The sequence below is a fragment of the Balaenoptera ricei genome, chromosome X, assembly GCF_028023285.1.
Source record: "Balaenoptera ricei isolate mBalRic1 chromosome X, mBalRic1.hap2, whole genome shotgun sequence".
NCBI classification, from domain to species: Eukaryota; Metazoa; Chordata; class Mammalia; order Artiodactyla; family Balaenopteridae; genus Balaenoptera; species Balaenoptera ricei.
In genome coordinates this window covers 94,221,964-94,241,697 of record NC_082660.1, presented here as the reverse complement: position 1 = coordinate 94,241,697, position 19,734 = coordinate 94,221,964, and the positions used below count along the sequence as shown (strand labels likewise).

General features: G+C 40.8%; 1 protein-coding gene across 3 annotated transcripts in view; it reads left to right on the top strand.

Annotated features, from left to right (window-relative positions):
* TMSB15C (thymosin beta 15C) overlaps positions 1-19,734 on the top strand; it is a 58,072-nt gene that overhangs the window by 6,357 nt on the left and 31,981 nt on the right. The window contains exons 2-4 of one of the 3 annotated variants that reach the window (XR_009500131.1): positions 7,654-7,880; positions 11,824-11,870; positions 13,654-13,957. The gene's annotated coding sequence lies outside the window, so the exon portion shown is untranslated. Of the gene's footprint in view, positions 1-7,653; positions 7,881-11,820; positions 11,871-13,653; positions 13,958-19,734 lie in introns of those variants that run through there. The other 2 variants (XR_009500130.1, XM_059910008.1) reach the window with 2 other exon arrangements.

Below are 19,734 nucleotides of genomic sequence, written 5' to 3'. Positions count from 1 at the left end.
CTTTTCCAACGCTCAAGGCCCAAAGTCAGTGAGCGCCACTTGTTTGGAAACCTAGATCTCGTGTTCTCCTCTTCATAACCTTTCCTTGTTTCTCTTTTCTGCCACCTTCAGTTTGCATTATAGTTATCTGGGCATGTGTCTGGCCCTCCTACCAGTCTGTGAGCCCCTGGAAAACAGAATCTATATTAGATTGATTTGGGGGTGCCCCACAGCTCCAAGAGGGATGTTTTGTTCATCTCTAGGATCTGCAGAGAGGACACCTGAGCCTGGAGATGCTAATGAAGATCATATATCCAATCAGTGGCAGAGCTAGGGCCAGAACCCGGGTCTCCTAATTCACCGCTTGTTTTCCACTAGATGCAGGAGAAGAAGAGGAAGCAGGGGAGAGGAAAAGCAGGAGGAAGTAGTATGCTTCATGAGCGCAAACCTTTGGTATCTGTTTCATTCACTATTGCATTCCCCAGTGCCTAGAGCAGTGCCTGGCACATAGTAGGCACTCAGTAAATATTTACTGAAATAATAAGCAATTGGGGTAAATAGGCATTCATGTACAGGGATGATAACAACGACCTTAGGGGGCATGGGTATTGTTTACTTATCACAAGTTCTTATCTCATGCGTTGCTTTGATGCATGAAAGGAGAAACACAAAGCCAGAAAACCCCAGCTTTTCCTGCGCTTGTATTTTTCCACTGCTCTCTTGCACCACTTATCTTTCCCTGGTAGCAATTCTGAGGACTGTGAGACAGCTCCCACTGAACTCTTGCATTAATGTTCTGATAAAAGAAAAATATGATGTGCTGGGCACAAAATGTCATTTTATGTAAAAACCTTGGGAAAGTTAGTATTTCTTTAAAAGAAAAAAAAAAGCAGAGCTCATTACTAATGGCTGCCTTTTATTGGCCTTGCTGGGGGCATCACAGTGGGACAATATGGCTGGGGTCTAGGGTTGCCCAAGAGGTCCTGCTCTCTCAGTAGAGCTGACCCCAGGTCATGGAGGCCATAGGTGTGGCTGAAAAACAGGTAATAGGATGGATAAAACCATATACCTTTTAGCCCCTGTACTTACTGGCCTGTGGTCATCATCCTGATAACTCCTACCTCAAATCTCACTAAGGAAAATCCCATATACCCTCCCTTCCCAATCTGAATTCTTCCTCCTTTGGCATAGTGATCTTTTGTTTCCTTGCCTTTGCTTATTCTGTTCTGAGAAAGGTATCTTTTCCTTAGGTCTACTCCAATCTTTCTTCTTCCTGATTCCCACACCCAGGGCCAAAGTGATTTTGACTAAATTTATGTAGGAAAAGTATCTCCTTGTCTGTGGTACCTGAAGGTACAGTTTGTAAGATTTAAAATCTGGGGCAGTGGGAGTAGGAAATGCACTTTGGCCTCAGTCTAGTCCTAAGCCACATGGTTTATAAAAACCCCTCCATCTGAGGAGTTAAGGGAGCTTGCCCAGATGAAAAGCACAGCCTCCGGAGGAAGACTGCCTGTGTTGCAGTTTGGGCTCCACACCCCATAGGCTTTGATGACTCTGGGCAAGGTAGTAAACCTCTCTGTGCTGTAGTTTTCTTATCTGTAAAATAGAGAGTTGTTAGGGGGATTTGCAGAGTTAATATAGGTGAAGCACTTAGGATGGTGCCTGGCAAAGAGTAAGTGCTGTTTATTTTATTCTTTTTTTTGTATTAGAGTATAGTCGATTTACAATGTTGTGTTAGTTTCAGGTGTACAGAAAAGTGATTCAGTTATACATACACATATATCCATTCTTTTTCAGGTTCTTTTCCCATATAGGTTATTACAGAATATTGAGTAGAGCTCCCTGTGCTATACAGTAGGTCCTTGTTGATTATGTATTTTATATATAGTAGTGTGTATATGTTAATCCCAAACTCCTAATATATCCCTCCCCCACCTTTCCCCTTTGGTAACCATAAGTTTGTTTTCGAAGTCTGTGAGTCTGTTTCTGTTTTGTTTTGGATTGTTTGTTTGTTTGGTTGGTTTTGGCTGCGCAGCGCGGCATGCAGGATCTTAGTTCCCCAACCAGGGATTGAACCTGTGCCCCCTGCAGTGGAAGCACGGAGTCCTAACCACTGGACCGCCAGGGAATTCCCTGTTTCTGTTTTGTAAATAAGTTCATTTGTATCATTTTTTTTTTAGATTCCACATATAAGTGATATCATATGATATTTGTCTTTCTCTGTCTGACTTCACTTAGTATGATAATGTCTAGATTCATCCATGTTTAAACAGTAAGTGCTGTTTAAATGTTAGGTGTCATATCTGTCATTATTATTATTATTAAAATTATTAAAACAGACCCTTGTGTGTATGTGCCATCAGAAGCCTAAGGGGAGACGTGAGTGGCACCCCACATACGTAATAAATAGGTTTTAGAGAAGCCAAACATGCTGAACAGACCCAAAGAATTAAGGAACTATATCTAAGAAAGTGTTTTCAGGAGTTTTATTTTGGTTGTTTTAATCTTGTACTAAAAACAAATCTCAATTACAAGCCATCGCTTGTGCTTTTGGAATCATGTCTAAGACACAACTGCCTAATCTAAGATTGGGAAGATTGACACCTATTTTTTCCTCTAGTTTTATATTTTAATCTCTTACATTTAGGTCTTTGATCAATTTTGAGTTACTTTTTGCATATAACGTGAAGTAGGAGTCCAACTTCATTCTTTTGCCTGTTAATATCTAGTTGTACCAGCACCATCTGTTGAAAAGACTATTCTTTCTTATTGAATGATTTTGGCACCCTTGTTGAAAATAAAGGTCTGAGTTTATTGCTGGACTCTCAATTCTATTCCACTGATCTGTATGTTAATCCTCCGCCAGTGCCAGTCTTAATTACTATAGCTTTGGGGTAATTTTTGAAAGCATGAACTCTGAGTCCTATTACTTTCTTCTTCCTTTTTTTTTCAAGATTGTTTTGGCTGTTCTGGACCCTTTGAATTTTCATGTGATTTTAGGATCATCTCATCCATTTCTGCAAGACAGCAAGGAGTTTGATAGGGATTGCATTGAATCTGTAGAACAATTTATGGAGTATTGCCATATTAACAATATTAAGTCTTCTGATCCATGGGCACGGGATTGTTTGTATTTATTTAAACAATTGTTTTGTAGTTTTCAGTATACAAGTCTTGCACTTCTTTTGTTAAATTAGTTCCTAAGTAATTTTTATGCTATTATAAACGGAATTGTTTTATTAATTTCCTGTTTGGAGTGTTCATCGCTACGGTATATAAATGTATTGGATTTTTGTATGTTGACCTGCAACCTTGCTGATTTTATTAATTATAATAGGACTTTTGTGAATCCTTTGGATTTTATATGTAAAAGATCATGCCACCTACAAATACTTCTTCCTTTCCAACATGGATGCTTTTTATATCTTTTTCTCCCTTCATTGCCCTGGCTAGAACTTCCAGCACAATGTGGAATAGAAGTGGCAAGAATGGAAATCCTTGTCTTGTTTCTGGTCTTATGATCTGTCTAGGTGTGAATTCCTTTGAGTTTATCTTGGAATTTGTTGAGCTTCACAGATGTATAGATTAATGTTTTTCATCAAATTTGGAGAATTTCAGGCATATTTTCTTCAAATATACTTTCTGTCCCTTTCTCTTTCTCCTCTCCTTCTGGGGCTCATTATGTGTATGTTGGTATGCTCATAGGTCTCTGAAGCTCTGTGCATTTTTCTTCATTCTTTTTTCTTTCTGTTCCTCAGTCTGGCCAATCTCAATTGACTTGTCTTCAATTTTGATGATTCTTTTTTCTGCCAGCTCAAGTCTGCTGTTGAGCCCCTCCAGTGAATATTTTATTTATTGTACTTTTCAACTCCAGAATTTCTGTTTGGCTCTTTTTAATAATTTCTGTCTCTTTATTGATATTCTCTGTATGGTGAAACATCCTTATCATACTTTAAATCTCTGTACATGGTTTGATTTAATTAGTTCTTTCAACATACTTATAATAGGTTATATGAAGCCTTTGTCTAGTAAGTCTAATGTCTCAGCTTCCTCAGGGACAGTTTCTATTGACTGATTTTTTTCCTGTATTTGGGCCTTCCTTCCTTCCTTCCTTCCTTCCTCCCTCCCTCCCTCCCTTTCTCTCTCTCTTTCTTCCTTCTTTCTTTCTTTCTTTCTTTCTTTCTTTCTTTCTTTCTTTCGTGTGTCTCATATTTTTTGTTTAAAAGTGGACATTTTGAATACTGTGGCAACTCTGGAAATCACATTCACACTGCAAGGGTTTGTTGTTGTTGCTGTTTTTTGTTGTTGCTATTTGTTTAGTGTCTTTCTTGGACTAATTCTGTAAAGTCTGTATTTCCTGTTGTGTGTAGCCACTGAAGTCTTGCCCAGTTATATCACTGTGGCTTAGTTGTCAGCTAATAATTGGTCAGAGGCTTTCTAAAGTGTCTTGAACCAATAACCCTCCCACTTTTTGCAGAAAGGCCCTGCGTGTATTGTGGTACACTGTCAGTGCTCTGGTAAGCGGTTCACAATTATGCCTTAGCCTTCACTTCCTGTTTTCACAGACTCTCAAGGTTAGCCAGAGGTGAGACATGGGAGCCTTCTAATGTCTTTCCTGGGCATGTGCACAGCCCTTAATGTGTGTGTACTTTTAGATCCTCAGGAATGTACTGTAGCTTTTCAAAGACCTTTTTGGACATCTCATTCTCCAGATCTTCCTTTTAAGTTTTTTGGTCAGTCTTTTGTTTTTCCCAAGAGGTATCATGGCCTAGGCAGCTGTGATGTTAAACAATTGCCACTGATAATGTTTGGCAAAGGCCCTGTAAATAGGGCTTTTCCCACTATCTCATGCCCTGCTGAATCATGTCAAATAACTACAAGCCATGGGAAAGAGGCTTTTTCAGGGAGCTGACAGATCAAATAGTCATAGTGCTCTGAGGATGGGAGTTTTTGAGGAGCTCCAGGCTATTCTGCCCCCACCAGTGACTGTTAGGCAGCTGGCTTTCATGGCCTTTTACCATGGGTGTGAGGCTGCTGGTTTTCAAGGCTACCACTGAACAGGAGAGAGGGGGTTGAAATAGGGCAAGTTAAAAGGCCCCAAAGATCAGTGTTCTTAGCAAGACTCAGTAGTTTTCTTGAATAAATGCTCCTCAGATTGTCTGCAAACTTTTGAATCATTTCCAGTTCTGAAAAAGTTGATTTTAACACTTTTTGCCAGTGTTCTCATTGCTGTTTTGCAAGAGTGGATCTTCAGAGGTTCCTACTGTGCCATTCTGAAAGCTCCTACTCATAGATTTTTATTCTGTTTAGGGTACAATCAGATCTCCATCTAAAATAACAACCTTGTGTGGCTATTTGGCTCAGAACTTCTTAGCAGTGGGCAGGATTTGGACTAACAATGAAAATGCTGAAGATGGCCTCTTCCTGTGTCTTCAGGACTCTAAAAGACTGTCCTGGACTGAGGCTGGGCTATGATCATGAGTAGGACAGTGGGTGAAAACTATGGGCAGCCAGTGAGATAATGTTGTTTTTTCCCCAACTAGGTTGTTTCTTTCTGTGCTCATAGGCATCTGAAAACCTGGAGATATGTTTGAGCCAAACTTCTCCAGAGATGGGCCAATTCCCCTTTACTGTTCACCGTATTCCCCAGAAAGTTTATTGGACTTGGACCTTTCCTTGAGAAGGAATTTGGGAGAGAATGATATTAAAAAGGGGGAAACAAACACTTACTGAATGAACCAATGAGTAGTGGGCTGGAGAGATCAGGGAAGGCTTCCTGCAGGAGGCACGGGTTTGATCTGATCCTGCAAGAATGGGTGCATGTTGGTTAGCTGAAGGAAATGTGTGGTGAGTAGGAAAGCAGTTAAATTTAATGCAACTGACTGAGATATCTGTAATTAATTCCCCTCACTGAGCCACTGTAAGAATATATCCCAGGCTTATCCCTGGGAGAAAGCCAGAGACTAGGCAATGATCAAAAAAATGGGGGAGGCAGTATATCATAATGGTCAAGAATTCAGGTTCTGATGTCAGACTGCCTAAGTTCAAATCCCAGACTTTCTGCTTATATGCTTATTAGCTGTATGATCCTGGGCAATTTAACCTCTCTGACCCTATTTATCTGTGAAATAGGGGTACCTTCCTGCCTCACAGATTTGGTGAGAAGATTAAATGGGATAATGCATCAATAGTGCAAAATACAATGCCTTGCACAGAGTAAGTGCTCACCAAAAGGCATCCATATATTTTTTTCTTCCAGTTTTGAGATATAATTGACATACACCGCTGTATAAGTTTAAGGCATACAGTATAATGATTTGATTTACGTATATCATGAAGTGATTATCACAATAAGTTTAGTGAACATCCGTCATCTCATATAGGTACAGAATTAAAGAAATAGAAAAAACAGTTTTCTTTGTGATGAGAAGGCTTAGGATTTACTCTATTAACAACTTTCATATATAACATACAGCAGTGTTAATTGTATTTATCATGTTGTACATTATATCCCTAAGGCAGCCAGATTTTTAATCTGAGTCCAGCCACGAATCCAGATACCAAATGCGCAAAGCTGGAAACCATGTCGGTATGGTCAGAATTGAAATTGTTTTTGAATGCTTCCTGCAATTGCTTTGTTTATTTCTGTTCAGTTCACCTTTAGAATTTGGTAGCATATTATTGAAAATGCCAGCGTGTTTCCATATGTTAGGAAGAATTGTATGGAGTGTTTTCTGTTTATGTTTGAGAGACAGAACATTAAACAGGGCACTGCAATAGAGGCAGGGATCCCACAGAGAGAACCCCCAGGGCCTAGGTGAGATTCAGAGGGATGGAATCAAGTCCTTGATCAGCTTAACCTCCTGGGAGTAGATTCTACTACCTGAGCTTTTCTCTCCTTGGGTTTCAGAGGTCCAAGGTTTTTATTTATTCGCTCATCAAACAGGCACTGGGGAGGGTAGAGGCGCAGTGGTATTTTTTTAAACTAGAGCAGGGGCTCTGAACCCAGGTCAGGCTTGAATCTGAGCCCTAACATTTCCTAGCTCTGTGACCTTGGGCAATTTGCCTAACCTTTCTGTGTCTCTGCAGGATAATATCTGTCTCACAGAATTACTGTAAGAGTTAAATGAGTTAATACATGTGTACATAAAGGACTTAGACAAGTTCCTGGCATATAGTAAATGTTCAACAAATGTTAAATGTAACTAATTTTATAGTGGGTGGGAAGGTGATTATTTTAATTTTCTGTTTACATGTTTAACTCTGTTTATATGCTCAATTAAACAGAATTCAACTGTTCACTCTTGTGTCTCCCATGCCTAGTAATTTTGTTAGGTGAATGAATGTTCACTGGTAAACAATCCTAATGTAGTGAGAGGTGCTATAACAGAGCTTGAGTACAAGGCACTTTGCAGGACATGAGGGATATGATATGTTATGCTCAACTTTGAGCAATTCAGGGAACATTTGGTTGAGAGGGGCTGTTCCCTTCTAGAATTTTCAGTGCAGTCAGATCTCTGAGAGCCAACTGCATCCAGGAACTAGGTAAAGCGATGCCAGAGAGCCACCAGGTGGCAGTGCTGCACAGGGATTCAAGTAGCAGAGGAAAAGAGGAGCCCTTTCCAGCCAAGAGTTCATGTTTATGTCTGACGCAGTTTTCTCTCCTCTCCACAGAAATTCAAGCCATGATTTCTTCCCCTTTGTTGTGCTGTTTTGGAGCACTGCTATTCCTACCCAAGGCTGCTTGGGAGTCATCTGGCGCTCAAGCCGCTCTGTCTTTACCAGGCAGAGGAGAGAAACGATGCTGAGTATATTTCCAGTTCTTTGCATGTTGGGCTTCTAGCTCCCACACCACCGACTTGTTTCTCCTGCTTTGCCCTGGATGGAATTAAAAGAGTGAGGTGAGAAGCAAAACTAACATTTTTTGAGACAGCAGGCACTGTATCAGAAACTTTATATAATCATGTTGTTGAATTGCCACAGAACCCTGAGAGATTAATTTTGTCATTTATTTTGTCCATCATCTTGCTTCAGCAATTATTAACATAGGCGTGGCCAGGCTTGTTTCAGCTATACCCCCCATCCAACACCACTGGATTATTTTCAGGCAAATCCCAGATAATTTTTCACTGCATAATTTCATTTTTAAATACTTTCTTACATTCCTCTAAAAGGTAAGGACTTTTAAAGTATTTGTTTATTTATTTATTTATGGCTGTGTTGGGTCTTCGTTTCTGTGCGAGGGCTTTCTCTAGTTGCAGCAAGCGGGGGCCACTCTTCATCGCGGTGCGCGGGCCTCTCACTGTCGCGGCCTCTCTTGTTGCGGAGCACAGGCTCCAGACGCGCAGGCTCAGTAATTGTGGCTCACAGGCCCAGCTGCTCCGCGGCACGTGGGATCCTCCCAGACCAGGGCTCGAACCCATGTCCCCTGCATTGGTAGGCAGACTCCCAACCACTGCGCCACCAGGGAAGACCCTAAAAGGTAAGGACTTTTAAACACACCACAGTATCATTATAACACTTTAAAAAAACCCAAGCAATAATATCCTAACATTATCAAATATATACCAAGTATTCAAATTTACCTAGTTGTCTCATTTTTAAAATTGCATTTGGTTCATTCAAATCTGGATTCAAACAAAGTTCATAGATTTAATTCATTTGATATATGAGCTGTGAGCCATTTTACATAGAGGGAAACTGAGGATCAGAGAGGATCATCAGTTCAGTATTCAGAAACAATTCTCTATTGAATCAGACCTGGTACCAGATGTTGGGGATACAAAGATTAGGAAGACCCCAGTCTCTGCTTCAAGGAACTCAGTCTTATGCTCCTGTAATGCTCTGTGAATATATCTATCACAAGACTTAATACATTATGTTATTAGTATGTGGTTGTGTATCTGTCTTCCCAGATAGGTGGCAAATTCCTTAGAAGGCAAGGGCCAGTTCATGGTCAACATTGTAATCTGTAACATCTTATGGAAAAACCCAAACGAACTTTTTGGCCAACCCAAAACTTAACATAGTCCCTGGTACATAGTAGGCATTTAACAACTATGGGGAAAGGAATAATTTTGTCTGACTGGGCAGTGGGAACCAGTGAAGAGTTTCGGGCAGGGCGGTGGCATGATAAGGTTATCACTGTAAGTAGGTGACACACGTCATCATTTGGATTGGAGGCAGAGAAGGGGCTATTGCTGAGTTCATGCTGCAGAGGAGGAGTGCCAGACTAAAACAATGGCGGTGAGTATGGAGAGGAGAAGACAGACTGGAGAGTTACTGAGGATGTGAATTTGGCAGTATTTGGTAATTTCTTAGATGTAGAGAATGAACGTTTCTGGCTTGGATAATGGTGGTGCCACCAGTAGATTCAGTGCAAAGAGGAGAAGCGAGTAAGGGTGGAAGATGAGTTCCACTTTGGACATGCTAAAGTTGTGTCCTTGTGATCTACAGGAGGATGTGTGAGACCAGAGCTCAGGTCGGCGGTCAGGAGTGAAGATCAGGGGATCACAGTGTGTAGGTGGAGCTTGAAAGCCTGACGGTAGATGCCATCACTCGGGAGAGGACATGCAGTGAAACAGGGAGTGGACTAAGAAGGGAACCCTGACACTTACCAAGGGAGTGGAAAATGAGAAGCCCATGAGAAAGATGAAACAGGAACAGCCGGGGAGACTGGAAAAAAATCAGAACAGTGTGGTGCCACAGAAGCCAAGAGAGGAAAGAGTTCAGGAGAGAGAGAGTGGGAGTGGTTGACACTCTTGAGGCAGGTAAGGAAGTGGTGGTAGAGGATAGATAGCTCAGTGCTGCAGCCAGGGTGTGGTCGGTGGTGGAGGAGTGGCAGGTGGTGAGCCAGTGCCAAATGCCAAAAAGGCCTTGGTCACCCAGCTGTGGAGTTAAGACTTCATTCTGTAGATAATGGGGAGTCATCAAGACGGTTCAAAAAGGAGTGACCTGGTCAGATCGGGGTGCTCTAGAAGAATCAGGCTGAGGCAGTGTGGAGGGTGCTGTCGAGGAATAGGACTGGAGGCAGGGCTCCTTGGAGTGGAATAAAGTGGCACTTGGGCAGTGGAGGTATGGACTGTCTTCCAGGACTTTCAGTAGGTAAAACTGGCAGGCATTGAAAACGGTAGCTAACACTCACTCAGCGTTTATTATGTGCCAGGCGCTACTCTCAGTGTTTATGTGAATTATCTCACGTAATTCTCACAACCAATCTATGGGGTAGATAACATTATTGACCTCATTTTATGCCTGAGGAAACTGAGGTACAGAGAGATAAAGCAATTTGCGGAGGATCACAGAGCGGGTAAATGACAGAGCCTAGATTTAAGTCCAGGTGGTTGGTTCTAACCCACTCTAACCTGTTTCACTGCATGCCACTCTTAACTTCTAGATTGTTTTGCCTTGATTAGATGTGGGGAGTGAGGGGGTTAGGATTAGGTTCAGCTGTGAGCTATCAGACATCCAAAATAACAGTGGATTAAACAGGATAGAAATTCATTTCTCTTTCATTAAAGAAAGAAATTCATTAAACCCTAGAAGGCTTAATGGCCTGTCATCTCCACAGTGTGACACTTGTCCCCATGGTACAAGATAGAGTTTTAGTCATCACGTTCATGTTCTAAGCAGCAAAATGCTGGGTGGAGGGAAGGAAAGAACAGATAATGGGGACAACTGGCAGTCTCTGCTGTAAGAGAAGTTCCAGAACTCTGCCATGGGTGATTGCAAGGAGGATGGGGTTACCAGGAGTTGAGGTAGAGAATACAGGAAACCTGTTGGACCTTTATTATTTTTGTTTGTTTACCCAGGGTCTTTCCCTTCCCTTGGAAACAAAACCCTGTTTATTCAGGGGGAGTGCTGCTCCTTTCCTGTCCAGCCATGGAGTTCTAGTTGGGGCTTCCAGTCCAAGTACCCTATCATCTCCCCAGTCACAGTTGATTTGATTGGTTGACATATGGGCGTGTGATCTAGATCAGAACAATCAGAATCCTTCTCTTCAATTTTTTAAAACCAACTTAAATGGGGGAAAGTATTGTGTCCCACTTTTGTGGCATAGCTTGGAGATGTGTGGCCAGGACCTCTTGGTGGCCCTTTTACAACTCCAGGGAGGAAGCTTGTCTGAGAAAATGCAGTCAGCATGCAGGATGAGCTGTAAAATCCTATTAGTGTTCAAGTCTCTGGTCTTGTCCTTGAGGCCCATCCACATCCTTGCCCTTTGTATGATTATGTGAGACTTCCAATAAATTCCCTCTTGTGTTCAAGTCAAAGTTGTGTTTCTGTCACTTGCAACCAATAAAGTCCTGATTAAAGCTGTATTCTAAAAGTTAATTCTGGAATCAATGTAGATGTGCTTAGGGTCTGTGTGTGTGTGTGGGGCGGGGGGTCATAGTAAATAGTAACCAGAAGCAGAAAGATAATTTATGAGACTGTTTTAATAGTCTACATGAGAAACAATGAGAATCTGAACTAAGGGGATGTCAGTGGGTACTGTCGCTCCTGGCCAGTCTTGCCATGTCTCTTCTACACCTTGAATCAGTTGCCCATATCTACATATTGATCATCTCTACCTGGATGGAATGCAACAGGTTGCTGTTCATTTTGAGCATGTTTTCCTCTGTATCCTTGGACATAGGTATAATAGCTGCTTAAAAACTCCTCTCTGTTAATTCCAACATCTATGTCATCTTGGGGGCTAGTCTTCATTACCTTTTTTCTTCAGTATGGGTCACATTTTTCTGTTTCCGATATGCCCAGTCATTTGGATTTGTCAGAGGACATGTTGTAGAGAATCTGGATTCCATTGTGTCCCTCTGAAGAGTATTGATTTTTTTGTTTTAGCAGGTAGTCAACTTGACTGAACTCAAACTCCATACTCAATTTCCCCTGCAGTAAGTACCAGCTGAAATTTCTATTTAGTTCTTTTAGTTTTATCTGAGCTATTTGGAGACTGCCCTGTGCGTGCATGGTTCAGAGGTTGGCCAGAGAGTTGGACAGAGTTTATACACAGAATTTAGGGCTCCACCTGTCAAGATCTCTCCATTCCAGTATTTTACCTCCATAGGCTCCAGCTGCTGAAATCCTGAATTCTGTCTTCCGGTAAAGACTCAGTTTTACAACCTATCTGGTCACTGATTGGGGCCTGCTCTGTGGCTAAAAGCCTTAAAAATTGGGAATCTCACCTGGTTCTAATCCTATCCTTTAAGTGTAGTTTCTTTTCCAGTTTCTGCATGCTTCAGGTTGTTTGTCAGTACTTTCAGGTAGTTGTTTTTTAATATTTTGTCCAGAGTATATTGTTGTTATATCTGAAGGAAAGGTGGCTTGATAGAAGCTACTCGGTCATTTACTGGAAGCCAGAACCTGCCTGGTCACTATTGTATAACCTGTGGCCAATGTAGCAAGACTCTTCTAGTCAGGTAATAAGAAATTATACCCAGATTATATCCAGATGTTAGCTCTCAATGATGTGACTTGAAAAAGGCAGTTTTATAACCGGATAAGCTAAATGTGATGAAGTTTCAGGATGACAGGTTTGGAGGTATGAGAAGCTTGATAAGCCCCCACCTGGGCTTTCCCATGAGCTAAAATGAGTTCACTCTGGACAGGCAGGGCCCTGCTGCCACAAACCTGAGTGCCTTTTTCCATAAGGAGATTCACTTTTTAAATATCCCCTGTCCTGATATCTCTTAGTCACCTCCTCTTTAAAAAAAGTTATCTGAGTTTATTGTAGTAAATGTAACTTCTATATAATTCATAGATCAGAATGAGAGGCCAAGGCCCCTACCCAGTCCTCTGCCAGATCTAGTATCTGGGATGGAGAAGAGTGGATAAATTGCAAAACATTTTAGCAGGTTGAATGGTTGGGGATTGGTGACAAAGTATTTGAGGTGGAATTAGAGGGTAGAGTTAAGGATGACTTCCAGATTTCTGCCTTGGGCATCTAGAAGGATGGTCAATACAAAATAGAGGATGTAAGAAAGAGAGCAAGTTTAAGGGGGAAGATGAATTCAGCTTTGGCCATGTTTGAGGTACCTGTGGGACATCCAGTCAGAGTACATCTGAGTCTGAGGACTGGAGAGAGATCTGGGATGGAGATGTATAATGGAGAATCTCCAGTGGATAAGTGATAGATGAGGCCATAGGTCTAGATGATGTAACCAAATAGCATGTACAGGGTGAGAAGAGAACTGATAACAAAGCCCAGTAGTTAAGGGGAGAGCATAAGAAATGAGTCACTCTAGGAAACTGAGAAACAGAAAAATTAAAGACAAACAAGGAAAGGTGGTATACAAAAGTCAGGGGAGGAGAATTTCATGAAGGAGTTAGTGGTCAGTAGGGTCCAGTTCAGCAGAAAAAGCAAGCAAAGCAAGTACTGAAAAGCCGGCATTGGATTTAACAACTAAGAGGTCTTTACCTCAGAAATTGCAATTTCGGTGGAGTGGCAAGGAGTGTTGCCAGATTGCAGTTTGAGGAGTGCATGGGTGTGGTAGACTTTAACATGTGTTTTCTGTTAACCATTCCTTCCAGTAATCATACTCCTGTGTAGTCCCCTAGTCTTGAATCTGGTGAAGTCTCTAAATAAGTTTAACTGATAGAATGCAGGGAAGTGATGGTGCTTGACTTATGAGAGTAGGTCATAAGAAGCCTTGTAACTTTTGCCTTGATCTTTTGGAGCTCTGAGCCATCATTTAAGAAGTCTGATCACCCTACTAGAGAGACCACATGGAGAAATTGTGAGACGACATGGAGAGAGAGAGAGAAGCCCGGCTGCACCCAGGGTTCCAGAAATCCCCACCAAGACACCAAGCATAAAGGAAACCAGAACCATCTTGGCTCCACCAGATCAGCCTAGCCGCCAGCTGGATGCCACTGAGTGACTCCAGTAGATGCCACATGGGGCAGAAAAACTGTCCAGTAAGCCTTGCCCAAATTTCTCACCCACCCATTCATGACAATAATAAAATGATTATTGTTTTCAGTCCCAAGTTTGCAGGTGGTTTATTACACAGCAGTGTATAACTGGAACATTGGGCATTGAAGTAATAGAGATTGTAAATGCATGTTATACTTCCAATAAGCTTGGAAAGGGAAAGATCAGATGGCAGCTGGAAGGTCTCATAAGATTGTGGTAGGATTTTTTTAAAGATAGTAGGGACTTGAGAATGTTTGCAGCTAATGGGGAAGGAGCTAGGAGACAGAGAAGGTTGAAGATACAGAAGAGAGAGGTGATGACTGATGCATGAAATTTCTGAGAAGGCAAGGGATGAGATCCAAAACTCCAGTAGAGGAGCTGATGTTAGACATAAGGGTAGTGGGGCACTTTAATCTCTAAAATAGGAGATGTCTTCCCTCCTCTGAATCTTTAAAAATCTCAGGCTTTCCCAGGTACTGGACATAAGAGAGTATATGAAGGTTGGTTGGACAGTAATGGATCTCCCAAGAATTGGTTGACTGTGGTACTTTCTTTCGCTTACTCACTTAACCTAGACCAGGAAGTGACTAGAATTCACATCCTTAGTTCTGTTTTTCCTGTTAACAAAGAGTTTATTCTGTGTACTGAGAATGTTGGGAGCAGGAATAGGTATTGGGCTTGAGGATAGTGATGAAGATTTGGAAGAGCTATTGTGAGAAGTGAGAGCAGGAACTGACTGAAGTTTTGTGGGAGGATTTCCAGGTGGTATTAGATTGAAAAACCACAAAAATGAGAGAGTACTGATCATTATACCCATGATATTTTCATTATCAGTTCTTAGAACCCATAGCATAAGATAGAAAAGACAATTCTTGTGTGGATTCAGAGCTGATATCTTGGGGGCAAGGTTTGATGAGAATATTGGTCAGAGAGGTTGAAGCGATTGATTATAAGATATAGAGTAAAAAACAAGGAAATGGGAAGCGATGCTGGGAGGAAAATGGATGGATCAAGGAGGTCTTGATAAGATTGAAGAGTTAGTGCAGTGGGGATAAGAGAGAGAATGAGCTGGAGAGACAGAAGTAGACTAAACTTCACTGTTTCAAGAATAAAGAATTCTAGGTGATCACAAAGTTCAGGGTATGGCCATGAAAGAAGGTCATTGGAGACAAGATGATCAAGGGAGTGAGAGGCCAGGGTGTTGGACGAGTAAAAACGTGGAACTTGAAATTACTTTAGGTAATGGAAAAACTTAGGGGTGGAAAAGAAGAAATTAATTGAGATGCCATAACCCTCAATGAATATAAGGGAGTGAACAGAGTTCATAAGCTGACACAGCAAGAAGGCTGTGATGTACCTTACAGAGAAAATGCATGCATTGGATAAGCTTCACTCAGGCATGAGTTAGTGATGTTGACTGTGAGTTCAATTTATTGATTTAACAATACGGTACATCCAGAAAAGGGAAGAGGAAATTTGCTGACCTATATGTGACACCACTCCAGAAATCACTAAAATACCATTTGTGTGCGATGAAGCTATGGCAAAGATGGAAAAGCAGCTAAATTGTGGGTTCATAAGATGACAGCCAAACTTTCCAAAGCATAGTAAACAACATTTTTGTGAGGCTGAGAGCCAAAGAAATTTAAAGTCACGTTACTTTAAATTTAAAGTCATTTTCCCGGGTCAGGAAAACGTTAGACCCTTCTTGGTATTATAAAGAAAGAGTGCAGGGACTTCCCTGGTGACACAGTGGTTAGGAACCCACCTGCCAATGCAGGGGACAGGGCCTCGAGACCTGGTCTGGGAAGATCCCACATGCTGCGGAGCTGCTAAGCCCCTGTGCCCCAACTACTGAGCCTGTGCTCTAGAGCCCGTGAGCCACAAATACTGAGCCCGTGTGCCACAACTACCGAAGCCCGCATGCCTAGAGCCCGTGCTCCACCACAAGAGAAGCCACTGCAATGAGAAGCCCGTGCACTGCAATGAAGAGTAGCCCCCGCTCGCCACAACTAGAGAAAGCCCATGTGCAGCAACGAAGACCCAACGCAGCCAAAAATAAATAAATAAATAAATAAACTTATTTTTTAAGAAACTGCATATAATTCATTATTTTAAGAAATATAAAATAAGGTGTCTTTAAACAGAAACACAGGCGAAACAAGGTTATATGTTGATTGGTTGATGAGAATGTGACCAGGGGCTTGCAGGAACCTCAGTGACTCAGCATTTGCTAGTTCACTGCTCAAGGTAATTTTATTGAACATAACTACCATGTATAATGAGAATTGACGTGTATATGTGTATGTGTGTGTGTTGGAGTATTTTAATGCAAATTTCAGACATCCTAACATTTCCTTTGTAAATATTTCAGTATGTATCTCCAGCACAGTGGTTCTCCAAGTGTGGTCTAGGGACCCTGGAGACACCTGACACCTGAGACACATTCAAAGTTCTGGGAAATCCTCCTTTTTCCCACTACGTATCTCCATAAGGTTGGATTTTCTTCATACACATCAACCAAAATAACCACAATCATATCACAATGATGAAGCAAATACGAGAGTCTAGCTGTCTTGTATTAAGGCAGACATTACAGGGATTTTCAAAAATATAAAATATTTCTAAATTCGTTTTTGTTTTGGAAAATAGTTATTTTAATAAAATATGTTGTTTATGTTAACATGTGGGTTTATTGTTATTTAATGAATTAATAAATGTTTTTAGATATTTTCAGTTTTGATTTTGAATATAGTAAATATTGGTAGATCTATAACCTATATAAGCAAAAGTCTTTAGGGTCTAAAAACATAGTAGTGATCTTTTTTTTTTTTTTTAAGGAGGATCTTTTTTTACCATGTGCATGTAATTTTATTTTAAACTGTATTATAAAAAAGCTGTCAGAATTTTAAAAAGAAGCACTAGTGTACTTCCTTTGAGCACATGTTTGCAAAACTTGCCAAAAGGAAAAGGAATTTTTAAACTACCCCAGCTATGCATGAAAAGGAAGTAGCACAGAATGATTCTAGTAATTAAAGTCACCAAGGCTACTTTTTGAAACTCTGGAAATCCCACAGTAGCTTTTTAAAAAAACTTTTTGTTTTTATTTATTTTTCAAAAACATTTTAATGCTACATTTTATATACTTTTATTCATTATTATTATTTCTTGGCCGCGAGGCATGTGGGATCTTAGTTCCCTGATCAGGGATTGAACCCACGCCCCCTGCATTGGAAGCCTGGAGTCTTAACCACTGGACCACCAGCGAAGTCCCCCCTTTTGCTTTCAAATAATTATGGCCTCACAGGAAGTTGCAGAAGCAGTGCTGAGAGGCTCAAGTGCCTGTCACCAAGCTTCCCTCAATGACAGTATCTTATGTAATTACCATAAAATATCAAGTCCAGGAGATTGATATTGGTACAGTATTGTTAACTGGACTACAGACCATATTCAGTTGTCATCACTTTTTTTTAAAATTAATTAATTTATTTATTTTTGGCTGTGTTGGGTCTTCGTTTCTGTGCGAGGGCTTTCTCTAGTTGTGGCAAGCGGGGGCCACTCTTCATCGCGGTGCGCGGGCCTCTCACTATCGCGGCCTCTCTTGTTGCGGAACACAGGCTCCAGACGCGCAGGCTCAGTAGTTGTGGCTCACGGGCCTAGTTGCTCCGCGGCATGAGGGATCTTCCCAGACCAGGGCTCGAACCCGTGTCCCCTGCATTGGCAGGCAGAGTCTCAACCACTGCACCACCAGGGAAGCCCCTGTCATCACTTTTTGCGTGCATTCATTTTCATGAGTGCATGTAGCTCTCTACAGTTTTACCCCATGTATAGATTTGTGTAACAACCACCACAGTCAAGATATAAAACTGTTCAGTTATCTCAAAAGTGTTCCCTTGTGCTACCCCTTTATATTCTCAGCCCCCTGCTCCGTCCCTATACCCTGGCAACGATTAATCTCAATCTCTATAGTTTTGGCATTTTGAGAATGTTATATAAATGGAACCCTATAATACGTAACCTTTGGGGATTGACTTTTTTCACCAAGTGAAATGCCCTTGAGGTCCGTCCTAGTTGCTGTGTATATTAATAGTTGGTTCCTTTTTATTGTTGAGTAGTATTCCACTGAATGGATGTACCAGGTTTGTTTATCCAATCACTAATTGAAGGACATTTGGGTTGTTTCCTGCTTTTGCTATTATGAATAAAGCTGCTACGAATATTCATGTACAGGTTTTTGTGTGAACATGTTTTCATTTCTCTGGGATAAATGCCCAAGAGTGTGCTTGCGGGGTCATATGGTAAATGCATGTTTAGTTTTATAAGAAACCGTCAGAATGATATCCAGAGCCTTACTATTTTATATTCCCAGCAACATTGTATGACAGATCCTATTTTCCACATGTTTGCCAACATTTGGTATTACTATTTTATATTTTATCCATTCTAATGAGTATATAATGGTAGCTTATTGTGCTTTTAATTTGCATTCCCCTAATGGTTAATGATGTTGAACATCTTTTCATGTGCTACTTTGCCATCTGTATGTCTTCTTTGGTGAGATTCTATTCATGTCTTTTGCTCATTTTCTAATTGGATCGTTTGTTTTTTACTGTAGAGTTCTCAGAATTCCTTACATATTCTAGATACCAATTATTTGTTGGATTTGTGGTTTGCAAATATTTTCTCCAAGTCTATTGCTTGTCTTTTCATCCTCGTAACAGGCTCTATTTCAGCACAATAATTTTTAGTTTGGGTGAAGTCCAGTTAATAGTGCTTTTTTCCATTATGTATGTCATGTTTTTTGGTGTCTAGTCTAAGATCTTTTCAGCAAGATCGAGGTCCCAAAGATTTTCTCTTATGTTTTTCTGCTAAAAGTTTCATAGTTTTACATTTTATACTTAAGTTCATGATTCATTTTCAGTTAAATTTTGTATCTGGTGTGATGTTCGGGTTGAAGTTCTTTTTTTTTTTTTTTTTGCCTGTGGATGTTCAATTGTTCAAGCACCATTTTTTGAAAAAGCTATTCTTCTATTGATTTGTTTTACACCTTTGTCAAAAATCAGTTGGGTGTATTTGTGTTGGTCTCTTTCTGGGTTCTCTATTTGTTTCCTCTGATCTGTATCTCTCATTCCTCTAATATCACACTGCCTCAATTTACTGTAGCTATATAATAAATCTTATCATTGGATAGAGTGATTCTCCCCAGTTTATTCTTCTTTTTCAAAATTGTTTTAGCCATCATAGTTACTTTGCTTTTCCTCACAAATTTTAGAATAAGCTTGTCTATATCTATGAAAAATCTTTCTGGGATTGTGATGCTAATTATTTTAAACCTAGAGATCACTTTGGGGAGAATTGACATCTTTACTATATTGAGTCTTCTAGTCAATGAGCACTGCATGTCTCTCCATTCATTTAGATCTTTGCTTGCTTGCTTGCTTGCTTTCATCAGTTTGGCAGGAAGAGATATACCTATGAAACGAGAGGACTGGTAGTTTCTCAGTGGCTTTATCTTGCTCTGTAAACTCTGTAGCCTTAGTTGCCTCCTTTGTGGTGACAGCTCCCTCATAAGGTCATTGTGAAGATTTAAAGAGACACTACAGGTCTGAGTCCTGATTCTGATATGTTTATTTTCCTACTTATTGTTCCTCTCTTTAGCTTTTGGGCCTCTCAAGTCCTCTGTCTGTGAACCCACATGCAATAATAGTGGGACTGACTTCCAAGGGCTCGTTGTGAGAAAGTGATGTGAGAATTGAAGTAAAGCGCCGAAGAGACTGCCGGACACAGAGTAGGGGCACCATGAGCAGTGGCTGTATTAATATCATTATATGAATGTAGGGAGG